General features: G+C 47.6%; 1 protein-coding gene and 55 non-coding genes across 56 annotated transcripts in view; 38 read left to right on the top strand and 18 right to left on the bottom strand.

The window, feature by feature from the left end:
* Nucleotides 1-20,347, top strand: part of LOC131708099 (uncharacterized) — a 174,376-nt gene that overhangs the window by 131,599 nt on the left and 22,430 nt on the right. The window lies entirely within an intron of this gene.
* Nucleotides 25-119, top strand: trnai-uau (transfer RNA isoleucine (anticodon UAU)). The gene is made up of 2 exons: nt 25-62; nt 84-119. It is a non-coding gene; the product is annotated as a tRNA-Ile (tRNA).
* trnas-gcu (transfer RNA serine (anticodon GCU)) lies at nt 562-643 on the top strand. Its single transcript has one exon. It is a non-coding gene; the product is annotated as a tRNA-Ser (tRNA).
* On the bottom strand, nt 883-956 carry trnat-agu (transfer RNA threonine (anticodon AGU)). The gene has a single exon. It is a non-coding gene; the product is annotated as a tRNA-Thr (tRNA).
* Nucleotides 1,149-1,243, top strand: trnai-uau (transfer RNA isoleucine (anticodon UAU)). The gene is made up of 2 exons: nt 1,149-1,186; nt 1,208-1,243. It is a non-coding gene; the product is annotated as a tRNA-Ile (tRNA).
* Nucleotides 1,686-1,767, top strand: trnas-gcu (transfer RNA serine (anticodon GCU)). Its single transcript has one exon. It is a non-coding gene; the product is annotated as a tRNA-Ser (tRNA).
* Nucleotides 2,007-2,080, bottom strand: trnat-agu (transfer RNA threonine (anticodon AGU)). Its single transcript has one exon. It is a non-coding gene; the product is annotated as a tRNA-Thr (tRNA).
* trnai-uau (transfer RNA isoleucine (anticodon UAU)) lies at nt 2,273-2,367 on the top strand. The gene is made up of 2 exons: nt 2,273-2,310; nt 2,332-2,367. It is a non-coding gene; the product is annotated as a tRNA-Ile (tRNA).
* Nucleotides 2,810-2,891, top strand: trnas-gcu (transfer RNA serine (anticodon GCU)). Its single transcript has one exon. It is a non-coding gene; the product is annotated as a tRNA-Ser (tRNA).
* trnat-agu (transfer RNA threonine (anticodon AGU)) lies at nt 3,131-3,204 on the bottom strand. The gene has a single exon. It is a non-coding gene; the product is annotated as a tRNA-Thr (tRNA).
* On the top strand, nt 3,394-3,488 carry trnai-uau (transfer RNA isoleucine (anticodon UAU)). Its single transcript has 2 exons — nt 3,394-3,431; nt 3,453-3,488. It is a non-coding gene; the product is annotated as a tRNA-Ile (tRNA).
* On the top strand, nt 3,935-4,016 carry trnas-gcu (transfer RNA serine (anticodon GCU)). The gene has a single exon. It is a non-coding gene; the product is annotated as a tRNA-Ser (tRNA).
* trnat-agu (transfer RNA threonine (anticodon AGU)) lies at nt 4,256-4,329 on the bottom strand. The gene has a single exon. It is a non-coding gene; the product is annotated as a tRNA-Thr (tRNA).
* trnai-uau (transfer RNA isoleucine (anticodon UAU)) lies at nt 4,522-4,616 on the top strand. Its single transcript has 2 exons — nt 4,522-4,559; nt 4,581-4,616. It is a non-coding gene; the product is annotated as a tRNA-Ile (tRNA).
* On the top strand, nt 5,059-5,140 carry trnas-gcu (transfer RNA serine (anticodon GCU)). The gene has a single exon. It is a non-coding gene; the product is annotated as a tRNA-Ser (tRNA).
* Nucleotides 5,380-5,453, bottom strand: trnat-agu (transfer RNA threonine (anticodon AGU)). Its single transcript has one exon. It is a non-coding gene; the product is annotated as a tRNA-Thr (tRNA).
* trnai-uau (transfer RNA isoleucine (anticodon UAU)) lies at nt 5,646-5,740 on the top strand. Its single transcript has 2 exons — nt 5,646-5,683; nt 5,705-5,740. It is a non-coding gene; the product is annotated as a tRNA-Ile (tRNA).
* trnas-gcu (transfer RNA serine (anticodon GCU)) lies at nt 6,183-6,264 on the top strand. The gene has a single exon. It is a non-coding gene; the product is annotated as a tRNA-Ser (tRNA).
* Nucleotides 6,504-6,577, bottom strand: trnat-agu (transfer RNA threonine (anticodon AGU)). The gene has a single exon. It is a non-coding gene; the product is annotated as a tRNA-Thr (tRNA).
* trnai-uau (transfer RNA isoleucine (anticodon UAU)) lies at nt 6,770-6,864 on the top strand. The gene is made up of 2 exons: nt 6,770-6,807; nt 6,829-6,864. It is a non-coding gene; the product is annotated as a tRNA-Ile (tRNA).
* trnas-gcu (transfer RNA serine (anticodon GCU)) lies at nt 7,307-7,388 on the top strand. The gene has a single exon. It is a non-coding gene; the product is annotated as a tRNA-Ser (tRNA).
* trnat-agu (transfer RNA threonine (anticodon AGU)) lies at nt 7,618-7,691 on the bottom strand. The gene has a single exon. It is a non-coding gene; the product is annotated as a tRNA-Thr (tRNA).
* Nucleotides 7,884-7,978, top strand: trnai-uau (transfer RNA isoleucine (anticodon UAU)). The gene is made up of 2 exons: nt 7,884-7,921; nt 7,943-7,978. It is a non-coding gene; the product is annotated as a tRNA-Ile (tRNA).
* trnas-gcu (transfer RNA serine (anticodon GCU)) lies at nt 8,421-8,502 on the top strand. Its single transcript has one exon. It is a non-coding gene; the product is annotated as a tRNA-Ser (tRNA).
* Nucleotides 8,742-8,815, bottom strand: trnat-agu (transfer RNA threonine (anticodon AGU)). The gene has a single exon. It is a non-coding gene; the product is annotated as a tRNA-Thr (tRNA).
* On the top strand, nt 9,008-9,102 carry trnai-uau (transfer RNA isoleucine (anticodon UAU)). Its single transcript has 2 exons — nt 9,008-9,045; nt 9,067-9,102. It is a non-coding gene; the product is annotated as a tRNA-Ile (tRNA).
* Nucleotides 9,545-9,626, top strand: trnas-gcu (transfer RNA serine (anticodon GCU)). The gene has a single exon. It is a non-coding gene; the product is annotated as a tRNA-Ser (tRNA).
* trnat-agu (transfer RNA threonine (anticodon AGU)) lies at nt 9,866-9,939 on the bottom strand. Its single transcript has one exon. It is a non-coding gene; the product is annotated as a tRNA-Thr (tRNA).
* trnai-uau (transfer RNA isoleucine (anticodon UAU)) lies at nt 10,132-10,226 on the top strand. Its single transcript has 2 exons — nt 10,132-10,169; nt 10,191-10,226. It is a non-coding gene; the product is annotated as a tRNA-Ile (tRNA).
* On the top strand, nt 10,669-10,750 carry trnas-gcu (transfer RNA serine (anticodon GCU)). Its single transcript has one exon. It is a non-coding gene; the product is annotated as a tRNA-Ser (tRNA).
* Nucleotides 10,980-11,053, bottom strand: trnat-agu (transfer RNA threonine (anticodon AGU)). Its single transcript has one exon. It is a non-coding gene; the product is annotated as a tRNA-Thr (tRNA).
* On the top strand, nt 11,246-11,340 carry trnai-uau (transfer RNA isoleucine (anticodon UAU)). Its single transcript has 2 exons — nt 11,246-11,283; nt 11,305-11,340. It is a non-coding gene; the product is annotated as a tRNA-Ile (tRNA).
* trnas-gcu (transfer RNA serine (anticodon GCU)) lies at nt 11,783-11,864 on the top strand. The gene has a single exon. It is a non-coding gene; the product is annotated as a tRNA-Ser (tRNA).
* trnat-agu (transfer RNA threonine (anticodon AGU)) lies at nt 12,104-12,177 on the bottom strand. Its single transcript has one exon. It is a non-coding gene; the product is annotated as a tRNA-Thr (tRNA).
* Nucleotides 12,370-12,464, top strand: trnai-uau (transfer RNA isoleucine (anticodon UAU)). Its single transcript has 2 exons — nt 12,370-12,407; nt 12,429-12,464. It is a non-coding gene; the product is annotated as a tRNA-Ile (tRNA).
* trnas-gcu (transfer RNA serine (anticodon GCU)) lies at nt 12,907-12,988 on the top strand. Its single transcript has one exon. It is a non-coding gene; the product is annotated as a tRNA-Ser (tRNA).
* Nucleotides 13,228-13,301, bottom strand: trnat-agu (transfer RNA threonine (anticodon AGU)). Its single transcript has one exon. It is a non-coding gene; the product is annotated as a tRNA-Thr (tRNA).
* trnai-uau (transfer RNA isoleucine (anticodon UAU)) lies at nt 13,494-13,588 on the top strand. The gene is made up of 2 exons: nt 13,494-13,531; nt 13,553-13,588. It is a non-coding gene; the product is annotated as a tRNA-Ile (tRNA).
* On the top strand, nt 14,031-14,112 carry trnas-gcu (transfer RNA serine (anticodon GCU)). Its single transcript has one exon. It is a non-coding gene; the product is annotated as a tRNA-Ser (tRNA).
* trnat-agu (transfer RNA threonine (anticodon AGU)) lies at nt 14,342-14,415 on the bottom strand. Its single transcript has one exon. It is a non-coding gene; the product is annotated as a tRNA-Thr (tRNA).
* Nucleotides 14,608-14,702, top strand: trnai-uau (transfer RNA isoleucine (anticodon UAU)). The gene is made up of 2 exons: nt 14,608-14,645; nt 14,667-14,702. It is a non-coding gene; the product is annotated as a tRNA-Ile (tRNA).
* Nucleotides 15,145-15,226, top strand: trnas-gcu (transfer RNA serine (anticodon GCU)). The gene has a single exon. It is a non-coding gene; the product is annotated as a tRNA-Ser (tRNA).
* On the bottom strand, nt 15,466-15,539 carry trnat-agu (transfer RNA threonine (anticodon AGU)). The gene has a single exon. It is a non-coding gene; the product is annotated as a tRNA-Thr (tRNA).
* On the top strand, nt 15,732-15,826 carry trnai-uau (transfer RNA isoleucine (anticodon UAU)). Its single transcript has 2 exons — nt 15,732-15,769; nt 15,791-15,826. It is a non-coding gene; the product is annotated as a tRNA-Ile (tRNA).
* Nucleotides 16,269-16,350, top strand: trnas-gcu (transfer RNA serine (anticodon GCU)). The gene has a single exon. It is a non-coding gene; the product is annotated as a tRNA-Ser (tRNA).
* Nucleotides 16,590-16,663, bottom strand: trnat-agu (transfer RNA threonine (anticodon AGU)). The gene has a single exon. It is a non-coding gene; the product is annotated as a tRNA-Thr (tRNA).
* trnai-uau (transfer RNA isoleucine (anticodon UAU)) lies at nt 16,856-16,950 on the top strand. The gene is made up of 2 exons: nt 16,856-16,893; nt 16,915-16,950. It is a non-coding gene; the product is annotated as a tRNA-Ile (tRNA).
* On the top strand, nt 17,391-17,472 carry trnas-gcu (transfer RNA serine (anticodon GCU)). The gene has a single exon. It is a non-coding gene; the product is annotated as a tRNA-Ser (tRNA).
* Nucleotides 17,712-17,785, bottom strand: trnat-agu (transfer RNA threonine (anticodon AGU)). The gene has a single exon. It is a non-coding gene; the product is annotated as a tRNA-Thr (tRNA).
* Nucleotides 17,978-18,072, top strand: trnai-uau (transfer RNA isoleucine (anticodon UAU)). Its single transcript has 2 exons — nt 17,978-18,015; nt 18,037-18,072. It is a non-coding gene; the product is annotated as a tRNA-Ile (tRNA).
* trnas-gcu (transfer RNA serine (anticodon GCU)) lies at nt 18,511-18,592 on the top strand. The gene has a single exon. It is a non-coding gene; the product is annotated as a tRNA-Ser (tRNA).
* Nucleotides 18,832-18,905, bottom strand: trnat-agu (transfer RNA threonine (anticodon AGU)). The gene has a single exon. It is a non-coding gene; the product is annotated as a tRNA-Thr (tRNA).
* Nucleotides 19,098-19,192, top strand: trnai-uau (transfer RNA isoleucine (anticodon UAU)). Its single transcript has 2 exons — nt 19,098-19,135; nt 19,157-19,192. It is a non-coding gene; the product is annotated as a tRNA-Ile (tRNA).
* trnas-gcu (transfer RNA serine (anticodon GCU)) lies at nt 19,639-19,720 on the top strand. Its single transcript has one exon. It is a non-coding gene; the product is annotated as a tRNA-Ser (tRNA).
* trnat-agu (transfer RNA threonine (anticodon AGU)) lies at nt 19,960-20,033 on the bottom strand. Its single transcript has one exon. It is a non-coding gene; the product is annotated as a tRNA-Thr (tRNA).
* On the top strand, nt 20,226-20,320 carry trnai-uau (transfer RNA isoleucine (anticodon UAU)). Its single transcript has 2 exons — nt 20,226-20,263; nt 20,285-20,320. It is a non-coding gene; the product is annotated as a tRNA-Ile (tRNA).

Here is a 20,347-nt window from a genome sequence, read left to right as displayed (position 1 = left end):
GTTTGTCAGCCGGCTCCTGCTGACGCTCCAGTGGCGCAATCGGTTAGCGCGCGGTACTTATATAGCAGTATGTCTGCAGAGCAATGCCGAGGTTGTGAGTTCGAGGCTCACCTGGAGCACTTCCCTTTTCTCGGTCAGTTTATTCCAGTAGGTTTTGCTTCAACGATAATGTTCATCAAGTGTGAGATTTGGTAGAAAATAGGAATAAAATAATATCCGCACACGCAGACATACCTATATTTATGTATATATTTACAAGTCAAAAGACAGATAGATTGAATGAATGAATGAATGAATGAATGAATATTTGAAAAAGCCTGAAAGGAGGTGTAAGAGTTTGCTTCTGATCACAAAATATGATTTTAGTGAAGGGGGAAGAAAAAGGGCTTGGAGATGCCAGGGATTGAGCCCGGGGCCTCATACATGCAAAGCATGAGCTCTACCACGGACAGCTGCCCACCAGTTTGATGCAATTGATCCCTTTCATTTCTGAGACAACTGCTCACGTTCCAGGGTTTCATCCTGAAATGTAGCTCTTCTTTGACAGCACGCAGCACGGCAGATGAGGTGGCCGAGTGGTTAAGGCGATGGACTGCTAATCCATTGTGCTCTGCACGCGTGGGTTCGAATCCCATCCTCGTCGGCTTTTGGCACTTTTTCCTCCGTGGCCTCGGCTCTCCTTCCCTGTGCAGCTTTGACCTGCGTTTAGCTCTGTGGCACTACAGATAGCGCGTTGGACCGTGCTGAGCTGTGCTGCGTGGCGTGACTAAAAGGTTGTGGTTGAGTTCCAGCAGTCTCGCAAGATTTTCTCCTTCGTTTACACTTTAAAATTCAAATCATTTTCTTTTGTGGTTGTTTTTAATAAACAAATTGAGAACATGGAGGTGCTGCTGGGATTCGAACCCAGGATCTCCTGTTTACTAGACAGGCACTTTAACCAACTAAGCCACAGCACCCTGGCCCTGCCTGCAGCTTGCTGAAGTGAAGGGCTTTGTTGCACAGTCCCAAGATCTGCCGGCCATGTAGAGGGATTTCCTAAGTGTGTCAGCCGGCTCCTGGCTTGCTGAAGTGAAGGGCTTTGTTGCAGTCCCAAGATCTGCCTTCCATTTGGAGGGATTTCCTAAGTTTGTCAGCCGGCTCCTGCTGACGCTCCAGTGGCGCAATCGGTTAGCGCGCGGTACTTATATAGCAGTATGTCTGCAGAGCAATGCCGAGGTTGTGAGTTCGAGGCTCACCTGGAGCACTTCCCTTTTCTCGGTCAGTTTATTCCAGTAGGTTTTGCTTCAACGATAATGTTCATCAAGTGTGAGATTTGGTAGAAAATAGGAATAAAATAATATCCGCACACGCAGACATACCTATATTTATGTATATATTTACAAGTCAAAAGACAGATAGATTGAATGAATGAATGAATGAATGAATGAATATTTGAAAAAGCCTGAAAGGAGGTGTAAGAGTTTGCTTCTGATCACAAAATATGATTTTAGTGAAGGGGGAAGAAAAAGGGCTTGGAGATGCCAGGGATTGAGCCCGGGGCCTCATACATGCAAAGCATGAGCTCTACCACGGACAGCTGCCCACCAGTTTGATGCAATTGATCCCTTTCATTTCTGAGACAACTGCTCACGTTCCAGGGTTTCATCCTGAAATGTAGCTCTTCTTTGACAGCACGCAGCACGGCAGATGAGGTGGCCGAGTGGTTAAGGCGATGGACTGCTAATCCATTGTGCTCTGCACGCGTGGGTTCGAATCCCATCCTCGTCGGCTTTTGGCACTTTTTCCTCCGTGGCCTCGGCTCTCCTTCCCTGTGCAGCTTTGACCTGCGTTTAGCTCTGTGGCACTACAGATAGCGCGTTGGACCGTGCTGAGCTGTGCTGCGTGGCGTGACTAAAAGGTTGTGGTTGAGTTCCAGCAGTCTCGCAAGATTTTCTCCTTCGTTTACACTTTAAAATTCAAATCATTTTCTTTTGTGGTTGTTTTTAATAAACAAATTGAGAACATGGAGGTGCTGCTGGGATTCGAACCCAGGATCTCCTGTTTACTAGACAGGCACTTTAACCAACTAAGCCACAGCACCCTGGCCCTGCCTGCAGCTTGCTGAAGTGAAGGGCTTTGTTGCACAGTCCCAAGATCTGCCGGCCATGTAGAGGGATTTCCTAAGTGTGTCAGCCGGCTCCTGGCTTGCTGAAGTGAAGGGCTTTGTTGCAGTCCCAAGATCTGCCTTCCATTTGGAGGGATTTCCTAAGTTTGTCAGCCGGCTCCTGCTGACGCTCCAGTGGCGCAATCGGTTAGCGCGCGGTACTTATATAGCAGTATGTCTGCAGAGCAATGCCGAGGTTGTGAGTTCGAGGCTCACCTGGAGCACTTCCCTTTTCTCGGTCAGTTTATTCCAGTAGGTTTTGCTTCAACGATAATGTTCATCAAGTGTGAGATTTGGTAGAAAATAGGAATAAAATAATATCCGCACACGCAGACATACCTATATTTATGTATATATTTACAAGTCAAAAGACAGATAGATTGAATGAATGAATGAATGAATGAATGAATATTTGAAAAAGCCTGAAAGGAGGTGTAAGAGTTTGCTTCTGATCACAAAATATGATTTTAGTGAAGGGGGAAGAAAAAGGGCTTGGAGATGCCAGGGATTGAGCCCGGGGCCTCATACATGCAAAGCATGAGCTCTACCACGGACAGCTGCCCACCAGTTTGATGCAATTGATCCCTTTCATTTCTGAGACAACTGCTCACGTTCCAGGGTTTCATCCTGAAATGTAGCTCTTCTTTGACAGCACGCAGCACGGCAGATGAGGTGGCCGAGTGGTTAAGGCGATGGACTGCTAATCCATTGTGCTCTGCACGCGTGGGTTCGATTCCCATCCTCGTCGGCTTTTGGCACTTTTTCCTCCGTGGCCTCGGCTCTCCTTCCCTGTGCAGCTTTGACCTGCGTTTAGCTCTGTGGCACTACAGATAGCGCGTTGGACCGTGCTGAGCTGTGCTGCGTGGCGTGACTAAAAGGTTGTGGCTGAGTTCCAGAAGTCTCGCAAGATTTTCTCCTTCGTTTACACTTTAAAATTCAAATCATTTTCTTTTGTGGTTGTTTTTAATAAACAAATTGAGAACATGGAGGTGCTGCTGGGATTCGAACCCAGGATCTCCTGTTTACTAGACAGGCACTTTAACCAACTATGCCACAGCACCCTGGCCCTGCCTCCTGCTTGCTGAAGTGAAGGGCTTTGTTGCACAGTCCCAAGATCTGCCGGCCATGAGGGATTTCCTAAGTGTGTCAGCCGGCTCCTGGCTTGCTGAAGTGAAGGGCTTTGTTGCAGTCCCAAGATCTGCCTTCCATTTGGAGGGATTTCCTAAGTTTGTCAGCCGGCTCCTGCTGACGCTCCAGTGGCGCAATCGGTTAGCGCGCGGTACTTATATAGCAGTATGTCTGCAGAGCAATGCCGAGGTTGTGAGTTCGAGGCTCACCTGGAGCACTTCCCTTTTCTCGGTCAGTTTATTCCAGTAGGTTTTGCTTCAACGATAATGTTCATCAAGTGTGAGATTTGGTAGAAAATAGGAATAAAATAATATCCGCACACGCAGACATACCTATATTTATGTATATATTTACAAGTCAAAAGACAGATAGATTGAATGAATGAATGAATGAATGAATGAATGAATATTTGAAAAAGCCTGAAAGGAGGTGTAAGAGTTTGCTTCTGATCACAAAATATGATTTTAGTGAAGGGGGAAGAAAAAGGGCTTGGAGATGCCAGGGATTGAGCCCGGGGCCTCATACATGCAAAGCATGAGCTCTACCACGGACAGCTGCCCACCAGTTTGATGCAATTGATCCCTTTCATTTCTGAGACAACTGCTCACGTTCCAGGGTTTCATCCTGAAATGTAGCTCTTCTTTGACAGCACGCAGCACGGCAGATGAGGTGGCCGAGTGGTTAAGGCGATGGACTGCTAATCCATTGTGCTCTGCACGCGTGGGTTCGATTCCCATCCTCGTCGGCTTTTGGCACTTTTTCCTCTGTGGCCTCGGCTCTCCTTCCCTGTGCAGCTTTGACCTGCGTTTAGCTCTGTGGCACTACAGATAGCGCGTTGGACCGTGCTGAGCTGTGCTGCGTGGCGTGACTAAAAGGTTGTGGCTGAGTTCCAGCAGTCTCGCAAGATTTTCTCCTTCGTTTACACTTTAAAATTCAAATCATTTTCTTTTGTGGTTGTTTTTAATAAACAAATTGAGAACATGGAGGTGCTGCTGGGATTCGAACACAGGATCTCCTGTTTACTAGGCAGGCACTTTAATCAACTAAGCCACAGCACCCTGGCCCTGCCTGCAGCTTGCTGAAGTGAAGGGCTTTGTTGCACAGTCCCAAGATCTGCCGGCCATGTAGAGGGATTTCCTAAGTGTGTCAGCCGGCTCCTGGCTTGCTGAAGTGAAGGGCTTTGTTGCAGTCCCAAGATCTGCCTTCCATTTGGAGGGATTTCCTAAGTTTGTCAGCCGGCTCCTGCTGACGCTCCAGTGGCGCAATCGGTTAGCGCGCGGTACTTATATAGCAGTATGTCTGCAGAGCAATGCCGAGGTTGTGAGTTCAAGGCTCACCTGGAGCACTTCCCTTTTCTCGGTCAGTTTATTCCAGTAGGTTTTGCTTCAACGATAATGTTCATCAAGTGTGAGATTTGGTAGAAAATAGGAATAAAATAATATCCGCACACGCAGACATACCTATATTTATGTATATATTTACAAGTCAAAAGACAGATAGATTGAATGAATGAATGAATGAATGAATGAATATTTGAAAAAGCCTGAAAGGAGGTGTAAGAGTTTGCTTCTGATCACAAAATATGATTTTAGTGAAGGGGGAAGAAAAAGGGCTTGGAGATGCCAGGGATTGAGCCCGGGGCCTCATACATGCAAAGCATGAGCTCTACCACGGACAGCTGCCCACCAGTTTGATGCAATTGATCCCTTTCATTTCTGAGACAACTGCTCACGTTCCAGGGTTTCATCCTGAAATGTAGCTCTTCTTTGACAGCACGCAGCACGGCAGATGAGGTGGCCGAGTGGTTAAGGCGATGGACTGCTAATCCATTGTGCTCTGCACGCGTGGGTTCGATTCCCATCCTCGTCGGCTTTTGGCACTTTTTCCTCCGTGGCCTCGGCTCTCCTTCCCTGTGCAGCTTTGACCTGCGTTTAGCTCTGTGGCACTACAGATAGCGCGTTGGACCGTGCTGAGCTGTGCTGCGTGGCGTGACTAAAAGGTTGTGGCTGAGTTCCAGCAGTCTCGCAAGATTTTCTCCTTCGTTTACACTTTAAAATTCAAATCATTTTCTTTTGTGGTTGTTTTTAATAAACAAATTGAGAACATGGAGGTGCTGCTGGGATTCGAACCCAGGATCTCCTGTTTACTAGACAGGCACTTTAACCAACTAAGCCACAGCACCCTGGCCCTGCCTGCAGCTTGCTGAAGTGAAGGGCTTTGTTGCACAGTCCCAAGATCTGCCGGCCATGTAGAGGGATTTCCTAAGTGTGTCAGCCGGCTCCTGGCTTGCTGAAGTGAAGGGCTTTGTTGCAGTCCCAAGATCTGCCTTCCATTTGGAGGGATTTCCTAAGTTTGTCAGCCGGCTCCTGCTGACGCTCCAGTGGCGCAATCGGTTAGCGCGCGGTACTTATATAGCAGTATGTCTGCAGAGCAATGCCGAGGTTGTGAGTTCGAGGCTCACCTGGAGCACTTCCCTTTTCTCGGTCAGTTTATTCCAGTAGGTTTTGCTTCAACGATAATGTTCATCAAGTGTGAGATTTGGTAGAAAATAGGAATAAAATAATATCCGCACACGCAGACATACCTATATTTATGTATATATTTACAAGTCAAAAGACAGATAGATTGAATGAATGAATGAATGAATGAATGAATATTTGAAAAAGCCTGAAAGGAGGTGTAAGAGTTTGCTTCTGATCACAAAATATGATTTTAGTGAAGGGGGAAGAAAAAGGGCTTGGAGATGCCAGGGATTGAGCCCGGGGCCTCATACATGCAAAGCATGAGCTCTACCACGGACAGCTGCCCACCAGTTTGATGCAATTGATCCCTTTCATTTCTGAGACAACTGCTCACGTTCCAGGGTTTCATCCTGAAATGTAGCTCTTCTTTGACAGCACGCAGCACGGCAGATGAGGTGGCCGAGTGGTTAAGGCGATGGACTGCTAATCCATTGTGCTCTGCACGCGTGGGTTCGATTCCCATCCTCGTCGGCTTTTGGCACTTTTTCCTCCGTGGTCTCGGCTCTCCTTCCCTGTGCAGCTTTGACCTGCGTTTAGCTCTGTGGCACTACAGATAGCGCGTTGGACCGTGCTGAGCTGTGCTGCGTGGCGTGACTAAAAGGTTGTGGCTGAGTTCCAGCAGTCTCGCAAGATTTTCTCCTTCGTTTACACTTTAAAATTCAAATCATTTTCTTTTGTGGTTGTTTTTAATAAACAAATTGAGAACATGGAGGTGCTGCTGGGATTCGAACCCAGGATCTCCTGTTTACTAGACAGGCACTTTAACCAACTAAGCCACAGCACCCTGGCCCTGCCTGCAGCTTGCTGAAGTGAAGGGCTTTGTTGCACAGTCCCAAGATCTGCCGGCCATGTAGAGGGATTTCCTAAGTGTGTCAGCCGGCTCCTGGCTTGCTGAAGTGAAGGGCTTTGTTGCAGTCCCAAGATCTGCCTTCCATTTGGAGGGATTTCCTAAGTTTGTCAGCCGGCTCCTGCTGACGCTCCAGTGGCGCAATCGGTTAGCGCGCGGTACTTATATAGCAGTATGTCTGCAGAGCAATGCCGAGGTTGTGAGTTCGAGGCTCACCTGGAGCACTTCCCTTTTCTCGGTCAGTTTATTCCAGTAGGTTTTGCTTCAACGATAATGTTCATCAAGTGTGAGATTTGGTAGAAAATAGGAATAAAATAATATCCGCACACGCAGACATACCTATATTTATGTATATATTTACAAGTCAAAAGACAGATAGATTGAATGAATGAATGAATGAATGAATGAATATTTGAAAAAGCCTGAAAGGAGGTGTAAGAGTTTGCTTCTGATCACAAAATATGATTTTAGTGAAGGGGGAAGAAAAAGGGCTTGGAGATGCCAGGGATTGAGCCCGGGGCCTCATACATGCAAAGCATGAGCTCTACCACGGACAGCTGCCCACCAGTTTGATGCAATTGATCCCTTTCATTTCTGAGACAACTGCTCACGTTCCAGGGTTTCATCCTGAAATGTAGCTCTTCTTTGACAGCACGCAGCACGGCAGATGAGGTGGCCGAGTGGTTAAGGCGATGGACTGCTAATCCATTGTGCTCTGCACGCGTGGGTTCGAATCCCATCCTCGTCGGCTTTTGGCACTTTTTCCTCCGTGGCCTCGGCTCTCCTTCCCTGTGCAGCTTTGACCTGCGTTTAGCTCTGTGGCACTACAGATAGCGCGTTGGACCGTGCTGAGTGGCGTGACTAAAAGGTTGTGGCTGAGTTCCAGCAGTCTCGCAAGATTTTCTCCTTCGTTTACACTTTAAAATTCAAATCATTTTCTTTTGTGGTTGTTTTTAATAAACAAATTGAGAACATGGAGGTGCTGCTGGGATTCGAACCCAGGATCTCCTGTTTACTAGACAGGCACTTTAACCAACTAAGCCACAGCACCCTGGCCCTGCCTGCAGCTTGCTGAAGTGAAGGGCTTTGTTGCACAGTCCCAAGATCTGCCGGCCATGTAGAGGGATTTCCTAAGTGTGTCAGCCGGCTCCTGGCTTGCTGAAGTGAAGGGCTTTGTTGCAGTCCCAAGATCTGCCTTCCATTTGGAGGGATTTCCTAAGTTTGTCAGCCGGCTCCTGCTGACGCTCCAGTGGCGCAATCGGTTAGCGCGCGGTACTTATATAGCAGTATGTCTGCAGAGCAATGCCGAGGTTGTGAGTTCGAGGCTCGCCTGGAGCACTTCCCTTTTCTCGGTCAGTTTATTCCAGTAGGTTTTGCTTCAACGATAATGTTCATCAAGTGTGAGATTTGGTAGAAAATAGGAATAAAATAATATCCGCACACGCAGACATACCTATATTTATGTATATATTTACAAGTCAAAAGACAGATAGATTGAATGAATGAATGAATGAATGAATGAATATTTGAAAAAGCCTGAAAGGAGGTGTAAGAGTTTGCTTCTGATCACAAAATATGATTTTAGTGAAGGGGGAAGAAAAAGGGCTTGGAGATGCCAGGGATTGAGCCCGGGGCCTCATACATGCAAAGCATGAGCTCTACCACGGACAGCTGCCCACCAGTTTGATGCAATTGATCCCTTTCATTTCTGAGACAACTGCTCACGTTCCAGGGTTTCATCCTGAAATGTAGCTCTTCTTTGACAGCACGCAGCACGGCAGATGAGGTGGCCGAGTGGTTAAGGCGATGGACTGCTAATCCATTGTGCTCTGCACGCGTGGGTTCGATTCCCATCCTCGTCGGCTTTTGGCACTTTTTCCTCCGTGGCCTCGGCTCTCCTTCCCTGTGCAGCTTTGACCTGCGTTTAGCTCTGTGGCACTACAGATAGCGCGTTGGACCGTGCTGAGCTGTGCTGCGTGGCGTGACTAAAAGGTTGTGGCTGAGTTCCAGCAGTCTCGCAAGATTTTCTCCTTCGTTTACACTTTAAAATTCAAATCATTTTCTTTTGTGGTTGTTTTTAATAAACAAATTGAGAACATGGAGGTGCTGCTGGGATTCGAACCCAGGATCTCCTGTTTACTAGACAGGCACTTTAACCAACTAAGCCACAGCACCCTGGCCCTGCCTGCAGCTTGCTGAAGTGAAGGGCTTTGTTGCACAGTCCCAAGATCTGCCGGCCATGTAGAGGGATTTCCTAAGTGTGTCAGCCGGCTCCTGGCTTGCTGAAGTGAAGGGCTTTGTTGCAGTCCCAAGATCTGCCTTCCATTTGGAGGGATTTCCTAAGTTTGTCAGCCGGCTCCTGCTGACGCTCCAGTGGCGCAATCGGTTAGCGCGCGGTACTTATATAGCAGTATGTCTGCAGAGCAATGCCGAGGTTGTGAGTTCGAGGCTCACCTGGAGCACTTCCCTTTTCTCGGTCAGTTTATTCCAGTAGGTTTTGCTTCAACGATAATGTTCATCAAGTGTGAGATTTGGTAGAAAATAGGAATAAAATAATATCCGCACACGCAGACATACCTATATTTATGTATATATTTACAAGTCAAAAGACAGATAGATTGAATGAATGAATGAATGAATGAATGAATATTTGAAAAAGCCTGAAAGGAGGTGTAAGAGTTTGCTTCTGATCACAAAATATGATTTTAGTGAAGGGGGAAGAAAAAGGGCTTGGAGATGCCAGGGATTGAGCCCGGGGCCTCATACATGCAAAGCATGAGCTCTACCACGGACAGCTGCCCACCAGTTTGATGCAATTGATCCCTTTCATTTCTGAGACAACTGCTCACGTTCCAGGGTTTCATCCTGAAATGTAGCTCTTCTTTGACAGCACGCAGCACGGCAGATGAGGTGGCCGAGTGGTTAAGGCGATGGACTGCTAATCCATTGTGCTCTGCACGCGTGGGTTCGATTCCCATCCTCGTCGGCTTTTGGCACTTTTTCCTCCGTGGTCTCGGCTCTCCTTCCCTGTGCAGCTTTGACCTGCGTTTAGCTCTGTGGCACTACAGATAGCGCGTTGGACCGTGCTGAGCTGTGCTGCGTGGCGTGACTAAAAGGTTGTGGCTGAGTTCCAGCAGTCTCGCAAGATTTTCTCCTTCGTTTACACTTTAAAATTCAAATCATTTTCTTTTGTGGTTGTTTTTAATAAACAAATTGAGAACATGGAGGTGCTGCTGGGATTCGAACCCAGGATCTCCTGTTTACTAGACAGGCACTTTAACCAACTAAGCCACAGCACCCTGGCCCTGCCTGCAGCTTGCTGAAGTGAAGGGCTTTGTTGCACAGTCCCAAGATCTGCCGGCCATGTAGAGGGATTTCCTAAGTGTGTCAGCCGGCTCCTGGCTTGCTGAAGTGAAGGGCTTTGTTGCAGTCCCAAGATCTGCCTTCCATTTGGAGGGATTTCCTAAGTTTGTCAGCCGGCTCCTGCTGACGCTCCAGTGGCGCAATCGGTTAGCGCGCGGTACTTATATAGCAGTATGTCTGCAGAGCAATGCCGAGGTTGTGAGTTCGAGGCTCACCTGGAGCACTTCCCTTTTCTCGGTCAGTTTATTCCAGTAGGTTTTGCTTCAACGATAATGTTCATCAAGTGTGAGATTTGGTAGAAAATAGGAATAAAATAATATCCGCACACGCAGACATACCTATATTTATGTATATATTTACAAGTCAAAAGACAGATAGATTGAATGAATGAATGAATGAATGAATGAATATTTGAAAAAGCCTGAAAGGAGGTGTAAGAGTTTGCTTCTGATCACAAAATATGATTTTAGTGAAGGGGGAAGAAAAAGGGCTTGGAGATGCCAGGGATTGAGCCCGGGGCCTCATACATGCAAAGCATGAGCTCTACCACGGACAGCTGCCCACCAGTTTGATGCAATTGATCCCTTTCATTTCTGAGACAACTGCTCACGTTCCAGGGTTTCATCCTGAAATGTAGCTCTTCTTTGACAGCACGCAGCACGGCAGATGAGGTGGCCGAGTGGTTAAGGCGATGGACTGCTAATCCATTGTGCTCTGCACGCGTGGGTTCGAATCCCATCCTCGTCGGCTTTTGGCACTTTTTCCTCCGTGGCCTCGGCTCTCCTTCCCTGTGCAGCTTTGACCTGCGTTTAGCTCTGTGGCACTACAGATAGCGCGTTGGACCGTGCTGAGTGGCGTGACTAAAAGGTTGTGGCTGAGTTCCAGCAGTCTCGCAAGATTTTCTCCTTCGTTTACACTTTAAAATTCAAATCATTTTCTTTTGTGGTTGTTTTTAATAAACAAATTGAGAACATGGAGGTGCTGCTGGGATTCGAACCCAGGATCTCCTGTTTACTAGACAGGCACTTTAACCAACTAAGCCACAGCACCCTGGCCCTGCCTGCAGCTTGCTGAAGTGAAGGGCTTTGTTGCACAGTCCCAAGATCTGCCGGCCATGTAGAGGGATTTCCTAAGTGTGTCAGCCGGCTCCTGGCTTGCTGAAGTGAAGGGCTTTGTTGCAGTCCCAAGATCTGCCTTCCATTTGGAGGGATTTCCTAAGTTTGTCAGCCGGCTCCTGCTGACGCTCCAGTGGCGCAATCGGTTAGCGCGCGGTACTTATATAGCAGTATGTCTGCAGAGCAATGCCGAGGTTGTGAGTTCGAGGCTCGCCTGGAGCACTTCCCTTTTCTCGGTCAGTTTATTCCAGTAGGTTTTGCTTCAACGATAATGTTCATCAAGTGTGAGATTTGGTAGAAAATAGGAATAAAATAATATCCGCACACGCAGACATACCTATATTTATGTATATATTTACAAGTCAAAAGACAGATAGATTGAATGAATGAATGAATGAATGAATGAATATTTGAAAAAGCCTGAAAGGAGGTGTAAGAGTTTGCTTCTGATCACAAAATATGATTTTAGTGAAGGGGGAAGAAAAAGGGCTTGGAGATGCCAGGGATTGAGCCCGGGGCCTCATACATGCAAAGCATGAGCTCTACCACGGACAGCTGCCCACCAGTTTGATGCAATTGATCCCTTTCATTTCTGAGACAACTGCTCACGTTCCAGGGTTTCATCCTGAAATGTAGCTCTTCTTTGACAGCACGCAGCACGGCAGATGAGGTGGCCGAGTGGTTAAGGCGATGGACTGCTAATCCATTGTGCTCTGCACGCGTGGGTTCGATTCCCATCCTCGTCGGCTTTTGGCACTTTTTCCTCCGTGGCCTCGGCTCTCCTTCCCTGTGCAGCTTTGACCTGCGTTTAGCTCTGTGGCACTACAGATAGCGCGTTGGACCGTGCTGAGCTGTGCTGCGTGGCGTGACTAAAAGGTTGTGGCTGAGTTCCAGCAGTCTCGCAAGATTTTCTCCTTCGTTTACACTTTAAAATTCAAATCATTTTCTTTTGTGGTTGTTTTTAATAAACAAATTGAGAACATGGAGGTGCTGCTGGGATTCGAACCCAGGATCTCCTGTTTACTAGACAGGCACTTTAACCAACTAAGCCACAGCACCCTGGCCCTGCCTGCAGCTTGCTGAAGTGAAGGGCTTTGTTGCACAGTCCCAAGATCTGCCGGCCATGTAGAGGGATTTCCTAAGTGTGTCAGCCGGCTCCTGGCTTGCTGAAGTGAAGGGCTTTGTTGCAGTCCCAAGATCTGCCTTCCATTTGGAGGGATTTCCTAAGTTTGTCAGCCGGCTCCTGCTGACGCTCCAGTGGCGCAATCGGTTAGCGCGCGGTACTTATATAGCAGTATGTCTGCAGAGCAATGCCGAGGTTGTGAGTTCGAGGCTCACCTGGAGCACTTCCCTTTTCTCGGTCAGTTTATTCCAGTAGGTTTTGCTTCAACGATAATGTTCATCAAGTGTGAGATTTGGTAGAAAATAGGAATAAAATAATATCCGCACACGCAGACATACCTATATTTATGTATATATTTACAAGTCAAAAGACAGATAGATTGAATGAATGAATGAATGAATGAATGAATATTTGAAAAAGCCTGAAAGGAGGTGTAAGAGTTTGCTTCTGATCACAAAATATGATTTTAGTGAAGGGGGAAGAAAAAGGGCTTGGAGATGCCAGGGATTGAGCCCGGGGCCTCATACATGCAAAGCATGAGCTCTACCACGGACAGCTGCCCACCAGTTTGATGCAATTGATCCCTTTCATTTCTGAGACAACTGCTCACGTTCCAGGGTTTCATCCTGAAATGTAGCTCTTCTTTGACAGCACGCAGCACGGCAGATGAGGTGGCCGAGTGGTTAAGGCGATGGACTGCTAATCCATTGTGCTCTGCACGCGTGGGTTCGATTCCCATCCTCGTCGGCTTTTGGCACTTTTTCCTCCGTGGTCTCGGCTCTCCTTCCCTGTGCAGCTTTGACCTGCGTTTAGCTCTGTGGCACTACAGATAGCGCGTTGGACCGTGCTGAGCTGTGCTGCGTGGCGTGACTAAAAGGTTGTGGCTGAGTTCCAGCAGTCTCGCAAGATTTTCTCCTTCGTTTACACTTTAAAATTCAAATCATTTTCTTTTGTGGTTGTTTTTAATAAACAAATTGAGAACATGGAGGTGCTGCTGGGATTCGAACCCAGGATCTCCTGTTTACTAGACAGGCACTTTAACCAACTAAGCCACAGCACCCTGGCCCTGCCTGCAGCTTGCTGAAGTGAAGGGCTTTGTTGCACAGTCCCAAGATCTGCCGGCCATGTAGAGGGATTTCCTAAGTGTGTCAGCCGGCTCCTGGCTTGCTGAAGTGAAGGGCTTTGTTGCAGTCCCAAGATCTGCCTTCCATTTGGAGGGATTTCCTAAGTTTGTCAGCCGGCTCCTGCTGACGCTCCAGTGGCGCAATCGGTTAGCGCGCGGTACTTATATAGCAGTATGTCTGCAGAGCAATGCCGAGGTTGTGAGTTCGAGGCTCACCTGGAGCACTTCCCTTTTCTCGGTCAGTTTATTCCAGTAGGTTTTGCTTCAACGATAATGTTCATCAAGTGTGAGATTTGGTAGAAAATAGGAATAAAATAATATCCGCACACGCAGACATACCTATATTTATGTATATATTTACAAGTCAAAAGACAGATAGATTGAATGAATGAATGAATGAATGAATGAATATTTGAAAAAGCCTGAAAGGAGGTGTAAGAGTTTGCTTCTGATCACAAAATATGATTTTAGTGAAGGGGGAAGAAAAAGGGCTTGGAGATGCCAGGGATTGAGCCCGGGGCCTCATACATGCAAAGCATGAGCTCTACCACGGACAGCTGCCCACCAGTTTGATGCAATTGATCCCTTTCATTTCTGAGACAACTGCTCACGTTCCAGGGTTTCATCCTGAAATGTAGCTCTTCTTTGACAGCACGCAGCACGGCAGATGAGGTGGCCGAGTGGTTAAGGCGATGGACTGCTAATCCATTGTGCTCTGCACGCGTGGGTTCGAATCCCATCCTCGTCGGCTTTTGGCACTTTTTCCTCCGTGGCCTCGGCTCTCCTTCCCTGTGCAGCTTTGACCTGCGTTTAGCTCTGTGGCACTACAGATAGCGCGTTGGACCGTGCTGAGTGGCGTGACTAAAAGGTTGTGGCTGAGTTCCAGCAGTCTCGCAAGATTTTCTCCTTCGTTTACACTTTAAAATTCAAATCATTTTCTTTTGTGGTTGTTTTTAATAAACAAATTGAGAACATGGAGGTGCTGCTGGGATTCGAACCCAGGATCTCCTGTTTACTAGACAGGCACTTTAACCAACTAAGCCACAGCACCCTGGCCCTGCCTGCAGCTTGCTGAAGTGAAGGGCTTTGTTGCACAGTCCCAAGATCTGCCGGCCATGTAGAGGGATTTCCTAAGTGTGTCAGCCGGCTCCTGGCTTGCTGAAGTGAAGGGCTTTGTTGCAGTCCCAAGATCTGCCTTCCATTTGGAGGGATTTCCTAAGTTTGTCAGCCGGCTCCTGCTGACGCTCCAGTGGCGCAATCGGTTAGCGCGCGGTACTTATATAGCAGTATGTCTGCAGAGCAATGCCGAGGTTGTGAGTTCGAGGCTCGCCTGGAGCACTTCCCTTTTCTCGGTCAGTTTATTCCAGTAGGTTTTGCTTCAACGATAATGTTCATCAAGTGTGAGATTTGGTAGAAAATAGGAATAAAATAATATCCGCACACGCAGACATACCTATATTTATGTATATATTTACAAGTCAAAAGACAGATAGATTGAATGAATGAATGAATGAATGAATGAATATTTGAAAAAGCCTGAAAGGAGGTGTAAGAGTTTGCTTCTGATCACAAAATATGATTTTAGTGAAGGGGGAAGAAAAAGGGCTTGGAGATGCCAGGGATTGAGCCCGGGGCCTCATACATGCAAAGCATGAGCTCTACCACGGACAGCTGCCCACCAGTTTGATGCAATTGATCCCTTTCATTTCTGAGACAACTGCTCACGTTCCAGGGTTTCATCCTGAAATGTAGCTCTTCTTTGACAGCACGCAGCACGGCAGATGAGGTGGCCGAGTGGTTAAGGCGATGGACTGCTAATCCATTGTGCTCTGCACGCGTGGGTTCGATTCCCATCCTCGTCGGCTTTTGGCACTTTTTCCTCCGTGGCCTCGGCTCTCCTTCCCTGTGCAGCTTTGACCTGCGTTTAGCTCTGTGGCACTACAGATAGCGCGTTGGACCGTGCTGAGCTGTGCTGCGTGGCGTGACTAAAAGGTTGTGGCTGAGTTCCAGCAGTCTCGCAAGATTTTCTCCTTCGTTTACACTTTAAAATTCAAATCATTTTCTTTTGTGGTTGTTTTTAATAAACAAATTGAGAACATGGAGGTGCTGCTGGGATTCGAACCCAGGATCTCCTGTTTACTAGACAGGCACTTTAACCAACTAAGCCACAGCACCCTGGCCCTGCCTGCAGCTTGCTGAAGTGAAGGGCTTTGTTGCACAGTCCCAAGATCTGCCGGCCATGTAGAGGGATTTCCTAAGTGTGTCAGCCGGCTCCTGGCTTGCTGAAGTGAAGGGCTTTGTTGCAGTCCCAAGATCTGCCTTCCATTTGGAGGGATTTCCTAAGTTTGTCAGCCTGCTCCTGCTGACGCTCCAGTGGCGCAATCGGTTAGCGCGCGGTACTTATATAGCAGTATGTCTGCAGAGCAATGCCGAGGTTGTGAGTTCGAGGCTCACCTGGAGCACTTCCCTTTTCTCGGTCAGTTTATTCCAGTAGGTTTTGCTTCAACGATAATGTTCATCAAGTGTGAGATTTGGTAGAAAATAGGAATAAAATAATATCCGCACACGCAGACATACCTATATTTATGTATATATTTACAAGTCAAAAGACAGATAGATTGAATGAATGAATGAATGAATGAATGAATATTTGAAAAAGCCTGAAAGGAGGTGTAAGAGTTTGCTTCTGATCACAAAATATGATTTTAGTGAAGGGGGAAGAAAAAGGGCTTGGAGATGCCAGGGATTGAGCCCGGGGCCTCATACATGCAAAGCATGAGCTCTACCACGGACAGCTGCCCACCAGTTTGATGCAATTGATCCCTTTCATTTCTGAGACAACTGCTCACGTTCCAGGGTTTCATCCTGAAATGTAGCTCTTCTTTGACAGCACGCAGCACGGCAGATGAGGTGGCCGAGTGGTTAAGGCGATGGACTGCTAATCCATTGTGCTCTGCACGCGTGGGTTCGATTCCCATCCTCGTCGGCTTTTGGCACTTTTTCCTCCGTGGTCTCGGCTCTCCTTCCCTGTGCAGCTTTGACCTGCGTTTAGCTCTGTGGCACTACAGATAGCGCGTTGGACCGTGCTGAGCTGTGCTGCGTGGCGTGACTAAAAGGTTGTGGCTGAGTTCCAGCAGTCTCGCAAGATTTTCTCCTTCGTTTACACTTTAAAATTCAAATCATTTTCTTTTGTGGTTGTTTTTAATAAACAAATTGAGAACATGGAGGTGCTGCTGGGATTCGAACCCAGGATCTCCTGTTTACTAGACAGGCACTTTAACCAACTAAGCCACAGCACCCTGGCCCTGCCTGCAGCTTGCTGAAGTGAAGGGCTTTGTTGCACAGTCCCAAGATCTGCCGGCCATGTAGAGGGATTTCCTAAGTGTGTCAGCCGGCTCCTGGCTTGCTGAAGTGAAGGGCTTTGTTGCAGTCCCAAGATCTGCCTTCCATTTGGAGGGATTTCCTAAGTTTGTCAGCCGGCTCCTGCTGACGCTCCAGTGGCGCAATCGGTTAGCGCGCGGTACTTATATAGCAGTATGTCTGCAGAGCAATGCCGAGGTTGTGAGTTCGAGGCTCACCTGGAGCACTTCCCTTTTCTCGGTCAGTTTATTCCAGTAGGTTTTGCTTCAACGATAATGTTCATCAAGTGTGAGATTTGGTAGAAAATAGGAATAAAATAATATCCGCACACGCAGACATACCTATATTTATGTATATATTTACAAGTCAAAAGACAGATAGATTGAATGAATGAATGAATGAATGAATGAATATTTGAAAAAGCCTGAAAGGAGGTGTAAGAGTTTGCTTCTGATCACAAAATATGATTTTAGTGAAGGGGGAAGAAAAAGGGCTTGGAGATGCCAGGGATTGAGCCCGGGGCCTCATACATGCAAAGCATGAGCTCTACCACGGACAGCTGCCCACCAGTTTGATGCAATTGATCCCTTTCATTTCTGACAACTGCTCACGTTCCAGGGTTTCATCCTGAAATGTAGCTCTTCTTTGACAGCACGCAGCACGGCAGATGAGGTGGCCGAGTGGTTAAGGCGATGGACTGCTAATCCATTGTGCTCTGCACGCGTGGGTTCGAATCCCATCCTCGTCGGCTTTTGGCACTTTTTCCTCCGTGGCCTCGGCTCTCCTTCCCTGTGCAGCTTTGACCTGCGTTTAGCTCTGTGGCACTACAGATAGCGCGTTGGACCGTGCTGAGCTGTGCTGCGTGGCGTGACTAAAAGGTTGTGGCTGAGTTCCAGCAGTCTCGCAAGATTTTCTCCTTCGTTTACACTTTAAAATTCAAATCATTTTCTTTTGTGGTTGTTTTTAATAAATAAATTGAGAACATGGAGGTGCTGCTGGGATTCGAACCCAGGATCTCCTGTTTACTAGACAGGCACTTTAACCAACTAAGCCACAGCACCCTGGCCCTGCCTGCAGCTTGCTGAAGTGAAGGGCTTTGTTGCACAGTCCCAAGATCTGCCGGCCATGTAGAGGGATTTCCTAAGTGTGTCAGCCGGCTCCTGGCTTGCTGAAGTGAAGGGCTTTGTTGCAGTCCCAAGATCTGCCTTCCATTTGGAGGGATTTCCTAAGTTTGTCAGCCGGCTCCTGCTGACGCTCCAGTGGCGCAATCGGTTAGCGCGCGGTACTTATATAGCAGTATGTCTGCAGAGCAATGCCGAGGTTGTGAGTTCGAGGCTCGCCTGGAGCACTTCCCTTTTCTCGGTCAGTTTATTCCAGTAGGTTTTGCTTCAACGATAATGTTCATCAAGTGTGAGATTTGGTAGAAAATAGGAATAAAATAATATCTGCACACGCAGACATACCTATATTTATGTATATATTTACAAGTCAAAAGACAGATAGATTGAATGAATGAATGAATGAATGAATATTTGAAAAAGCCTGAAAGGAGGTGTAAGAGTTTGCTTCTGATCACAAAATATGATTTTAGTGAAGGGGGAAGAAAAAGGGCTTGGAGATGCCAGGGATTGAGCCCGGGGCCTCATACATGCAAAGCATGAGCTCTACCACGGACAGCTGCCCACCAGTTTGATGCAATTGATCCCTTTCATTTCTGAGACAACTGCTCACGTTCCAGGGTTTCATCCTGAAATGTAGCTCTTCTTTGACAGCACGCAGCACGGCAGATGAGGTGGCCGAGTGGTTAAGGCGATGGACTGCTAATCCATTGTGCTCTGCACGCGTGGGTTCGATTCCCATCCTCGTCGGCTTTTGGCACTTTTTCCTCCGTGGCCTCGGCTCTCCTTCCCTGTGCAGCTTTGACCTGCGTTTAGCTCTGTGGCACTACAGATAGCGCGTTGGACCGTGCTGAGCTGTGCTGCGTGGCGTGACTAAAAGGTTGTGGCTGAGTTCCAGCAGTCTCGCAAGATTTTCTCCTTCGTTTACACTTTAAAATTCAAATCATTTTCTTTTGTGGTTGTTTTTAATAAACAAATTGAGAACATGGAGGTGCTGCTGGGATTCGAACCCATGATCTCCTGTTTACTAGACAGGCACTTTAACCAACTAAGCCACAGCACCCTGGCCCTGCCTGCAGCTTGCTGAAGTGAAGGGCTTTGTTGCACAGTCCCAAGATCTGCCGGCCATGTAGAGGGATTTCCTAAGTGTGTCAGACGGCTCCTGGCTTGCTGAAGTGAAGGGCTTTGTTGCAGTCCCAAGATCTGCCTTCCATTTGGAGGGATTTCCTAAGTTTGTCAGCCGGCTCCTGCTGACGCTCCAGTGGCGCAATCGGTTAGCACGCGGTACTTATATAGCAGTATGTCTGCAGAGCAATGCCGAGGTTGTGAGTTCGAGGCTCACCTGGAGCACTTCCCTTTTCTCGGTCAGTTTATTCCAGTAGGTTTTGCTTCAACGATAATGTTCATCAAGTGTGAGATTTGGTAGAAAATAGGAATAAAATAATATCCGCACACGCAGACATACCTATATTTATGTATATATTTACAAGTCAAAAGACAGATAGATTGAATGAATGAATGAATGAATGAATGAATGAATATTTGAAAAAGCCTGAAAGGAGGTGTAAGAGTTTGCTTCTGATCACAAAATATGATTTTAGTGAAGGGGGAAGAAAAAGGGCTTGGAGATGCCAGGGATTGAGCCCGGGGCCTCATACATGCAAAGCATGAGCTCTACCACGGACAGCTGCCCACCAGTTTGATGCAATTGATCCCTTTCATTTCTGAGACAACTGCTCACGTTCCAGGGTTTCATCCTGAAATGTAGCTCTTCTTTGACAGCACGCAGCACGGCAGATGAGGTGGCCGAGTGGTTAAGGCGATGGACTGCTAATCCATTGTGCTCTGCACGCGTGGGTTCGAATCCCATCCTCGTCGGCTTTTGGCACTTTTTCCTCCGTGGCCTCGGCTCTCCTTCCCTGTGCAGCTTTGACCTGCGTTTAGCTCTGTGGCACTACAGATAGCGCGTTGGACCGTGCTGAGCTGTGCTGCGTGGCGTGACTAAAAGGTTGTGGCTGAGTTCCAGCAGTCTCGCAAGATTTTCTCCTTCGTTTACACTTTAAAATTCAAATCATTTTCTTTTGTGGTTGTTTTTAATAAACAAATTGAGAACATGGAGGCGCTGCTGGGATTCGAACCCAGGATCTCCTGTTTACTAGACAGGCACTTTAACCAACTAAGCCACAGCACCCTGGCCCTGCCTGCAGCTTGCTGAAGTGAAGGGCTTTGTTGCACAGTCCCAAGATCTGCCGGCCATGTAGAGGGATTTCCTAAGTGTGTCAGCCGGCTCCTGGCTTGCTGAAGTGAAGGGCTTTGTTGCAGTCCCAAGATCTGCCTTCCATTTGGAGGGATTTCCTAAGTTTGTCAGCCGGCTCCTGCTGACGCTCCAGTGGCGCAATCGGTTAGCGCGCGGTACTTATATAGCAGTATGTCTGCAGAGCAATGCCGAGGTTGTGAGTTCGAGGCTCACCTGGAGCACTTCCCTTTTCTCGGTCAGTTTATTCC

This window comes from Acipenser ruthenus, chromosome 40, assembly GCF_902713425.1.
Source record: "Acipenser ruthenus chromosome 40, fAciRut3.2 maternal haplotype, whole genome shotgun sequence".
In the NCBI taxonomy this organism is placed as follows: Eukaryota; Metazoa; Chordata; class Actinopteri; order Acipenseriformes; family Acipenseridae; genus Acipenser; species Acipenser ruthenus.
Note: the sequence above shows the minus strand (reverse complement) of the source record. Positions and strands in the feature narration are given on the sequence as shown.